The 4,371-nt window shown below is 46.3% G+C and overlaps 1 pseudogene; it reads left to right on the plus strand.

Moving 5' to 3' along the window:
• Positions 1–2,038: 2,038 nt before the first annotated feature.
• On the plus strand, positions 2,039–2,154 carry LOC130363372 (U2 spliceosomal RNA; annotated as a pseudogene).
• Positions 2,155–4,371: the final 2,217 nt, after the last annotated feature.

Consider the following 4,371-nt stretch of genomic DNA (forward strand, 5'->3'; position numbering starts at 1 on the left):
AGTTTTTCAACAGCTGGAGGCACCCCTGGTTGGAAAACACTGACCTATACTATATACTACTATGTAGTCCAACATGCTGGGAGTTGTAGTTTTGCAACAGCTGGAGGCATCCCTGGTTGGGAAACACTCTAACTCCCGGAATATTGCATCACATACTATACCAGTGTTTCCCAACCAGCGAGCCTCCAGCTGTTGCAAAACTACAACTCCCAGCATGCCCAGACAGCCAACGGCTGTCCGGGCATGCTGGGAGTTATAGTTTTGCAACAGCTGGAGGCACCCCTGGTTGGGAAACACTGACCTATACTATATATTACTATATAGACCAACATACTGGGAGTTGTAGTTTTGAAACAGCTGGAGGCACCCCTGGTTGGGAAACACTGACCTATACTATATACTACTATATAGTCCAACATGCTGGGAGTTGTAGTTTTGCAACAGCTGGAGGCACCCCTGGTTGGGAAACAGTGACCTATACTATATACTACTATATAGTTCAACATGCTGGGAGTTGTAGTTTTGCAACAGCTGGAGGCACCCCTGGTTGGGAAACACTGACCTATACTATATACTACTATATAGTCAAACATGCTGGGAGTTGTAGTTTTTCAACAGCTGGAGGCACCCCTGGTTGGGAAACACTGACCTATACTATATACTACTATATAGTCCAACATGCTGGAAGTTGTAGTTTTGCAACAGCTGGAGGCACCCCTGGTTGGGAAACACTGACCTATACTATATACTACTATATAGTCCAACATGCTGTGAGTTGTAGATTTGCAACAGCTGGAGGCACCTCTGGTTGGGAAACACTGACCTATACTATACACTACTATTTAGTTCAAAATGCTGGGAGTTGTAGTTTTTCAACAGCTGGAGGCACCCCTGGTTGGAAAACACTGACCTATACTATATACTACTATGTAGTCCAACATGCTGGGAGTTGTAGTTTTGTAACAGCTGGAGGCACCCCTGGTTGGGAAACACTGACCTATACTATATAGTCCAACATGCTGGGAGTTGTAGTTTTCGTTTGGGGCAGCCGCTGAGCCACAGGCTGTATCAGGGCATGCTGGGAGTTGTAGTTAGTAGCTAACTGCAACTCTTGAATTTAATTTAAAAAAACATGCGATTTATAAGTCACATAAAAACAAAAATGGTTCTGCTAAAAACTACAGATCGGGCGCAAAAAATGACCCTCATACAGGATGCGTATAAGGAGAAATAAAAAAGTTATGGGGGAGATTTATCAAAACCTGTGCAGAGGAAAAGTTGACTAGTTGCCCATAGCAACCAATCAGATCATAGCAACCAATCAGATCACTGCTTTCATTTTGCAGAGGTCTTGTCAAAAATATAAGAAGCGATCTGATTGGTTGCTATGGGCAACTAGTCAACTTTTCCTGTGCACAGAATTTGATAAATCTCCCCCAATGCAGGTCAAAATTTCCCCCCGCATATGTGAATCCTGTGATGTCACGCATATGTAGAGTTAATTATGCAAATTAGCATGGCCGGTATTTTTTATTATTTTTTGCAAGAAAGGGGGCGGCCACCCTACCTATGGTACTTACATTCTGGGTAAGAAAACAATCTGATCCCTGTAGAATATCAGAGGCCATCACCATCCATGGGCCCTTCATACTGGTGTCTTCTTATGTGGCCCCCCGGACCCCCTGTGCCTTTCTTGAATACTTTGGACTGACCTTTCTACACATCTCGTATATCAGTGAAGTCCCTCGAAACAAGATTTGATGCTACTCAGAATTCCTGAACTGGGCCGCAGTTGTTTTCTGGAAATCTTCTTCCAAAACAGGAAGGATCAGGCTCCTGCGTCAGGTCTCTTGGCAAAGACTCCAGAAGGAAACTCGGGCTTTTCTTGAGGGCCATGTTTTCAGACAAGAAGGAAACGTTTGATAAGTCCCTGATGTACGTGTAGTGTCCTTACTCACGGTTCACCTGCCCCAGATCAGATGACTGGAGATGAAAGACGTAACATGGGAGATACTTTGTTTATGTCCTGTTTTGACTCATCCCCCGTCTCGGCCTTTTGGCTTAGATGAAGCGTAGTATCTGTTCTTATCAGCCAGTCCACTGGTAGGAATGGAGGAGTAGGTGCTCCGGGGCGTTCCGGGGCTGGCACCCAAACCAGCTCAATGGCTGCCCTGATGTGACCTGTTCCCTCCGGGTCTCGCCATGAGGGATTGTAGTGTCCCGGTACCATCTCTAGGTCCCCTCTGGAAGAGTCCCTGCAGTCCATAGGGCTCTCCTGCAGGGCTCACCCCTTGCTCACTTTCAGTAAATGCATTGTAAATGTGTTGTGTACATATTGTTCATTATACATAAAGTTGTACAAATGTATAGAGGTTAGTCATGTGAACCACTGTCATGTGACACTACCCAGAGTGTCATGGGCACAGGAACCACAGGCTTTGCAACCAATGGGCTTTAGTCCAGCCCCCTTAGTACATAAGGGGTTGTAGTCTCTCAGTTAGTTCTCTTACTCTCTTAGTTCCTGCCTTCAAAAACAGCCCAATACCTGTACTATCTAAATTCATTTCCGCTAGGCCAAAGCCTGAAGAACCTGCAGCCACTTCAAAACGTGAATCTACAATTCTAATGACTACTACTCAACTCAAGCATACAATTAGTAGCACAGTGGCCTGCATAAATCATCTCAATACTAAAAGTCCCAGCACGCCTGTGAGGTGTCCTGCATCCCGGTTGCCTCTAGAGAAACTGCATATTTGTAAAGATTATTTAATACGAATTCCCAGAAAAAATTCCAGTTATATTCACAATTCCTGCTGTGGACATTCCTTTATTGTTTGCCGTTTCTGGGTTGGTTGTTGGCAGGGACTTATACTGAAAAAAACAGATCCTGGCGTCACGACTAATCAGGGGTTAATAACACCTGACCCCAAAGGGTTAATACCACCAGACCCTGCTACACCATTGCAACACCCTGGCACCACACTTTAGTGCCTTGGGGAGTAGTGACCCCCGAGGTGCCGAAACTTACTGAGGGTACTGGCACTATCTGTTCCCTGGGACCCACGACGTGGAGGCCATCCAGGAGGCCTGGTGCCTTATGTACTGTTTTAAGGACGCTGTGTGGCTTTCCAGGAACTGCCTCGTCATCAACAGGGAGAACATGTCCGTCCGGGACTGTCGCAGGTTCATTTGGAGCCTGCTGAGAGACTACGCCATCTTGGACAACCCGGCCATCGATGAAGACCCCTCTCCTTCCCCATGTTACCCTGAAGTTACCGCCCAGTAGTTTGGCCCTGTGATCCGCCCCCTCCCTACCCCCCCCCCCCCCATAGTCTCCCACGCCCCCATGCCCCGCCCCATAGCCCAAGCCCCTCCCCCGATCACAGATTGTTTTGGTTTTATCTATTTCTTGTGTTTATCTAGCATGCTGTACAATGTATAGCTTAGGGAACCTTTTTGTATTGTACTGTCGTGTGATTGTAATTTGTTGTTGGACTTGTAATGACTGAACGATCAATAAAGCTCTTTCAATAACGGAAGCACGGGCGCCATGATCTCTGCACCTTGTGGCGCTCACCTCTTGATTCCCGGCCTTCTCGCTAGGATCAGAGACATTTTTATAGATCCGTCCGGATGTCCGGTCAGTGAACCTGCGCACATTCACTTATTTATTTTCTTTTTGTCACTTTTTGCGTGTTGTGTGTCCACAGGATTTGTCAGGATGCGGTAGCCCTTCTGGGTGTCCCTCCTGGCGGTCTAGGGGAGGTGTGTGTGGCCGTCAGGTTCTGCAAAAACCCCGGGTCCTCCTGCATGGGCAGAGTACCGACCATTTACGGCTCTGTGGGCAGATACCTTGGCTAACGCATAGGGGGAGCATTCGTGGTCCCTTAGTAGCTTTGGCCAAAAGGGTCATCTCCAGACGATCAATGGGTTGTACTTGATATTTTTAGTTTGGTTTCCCGGATGCTGTTATATTCGATGTGATATAGTTAGGGTCGCCACCTTTCTTGCAAAAAATACTAATGCTAATTTACATAGTTCATTATATATGCGTGACATCACAGGATACACATATGCAGGGCACATTATGTCCTATTCTATTATGACCCCTATATATGGCCCTGTTCATTGTTTTGCGCCCCGATCTGTAGTTTTGAACAGGACCATTTTTTAATGTGACTTTTTGATCACTTTTTTTTTTTTATTAACCAAATTTGGGAGTTGCAGTTAGTTCCTAACTTCAACTCCCAGCATGCCCTGATACAGCCTGTGGCTCAGCGGCTGCCCCAAACGAAAACTACAACTCCCAGCATGTTGGACTATATAGAAGTATATGGTATAGGTCAGTGTTTCCCAACCAGGGGTGACTCC

The sequence above is a fragment of the Hyla sarda genome, chromosome 3 (assembly GCF_029499605.1).
Source record: "Hyla sarda isolate aHylSar1 chromosome 3, aHylSar1.hap1, whole genome shotgun sequence".
Classification (NCBI taxonomy): domain Eukaryota; kingdom Metazoa; phylum Chordata; class Amphibia; order Anura; family Hylidae; genus Hyla; species Hyla sarda.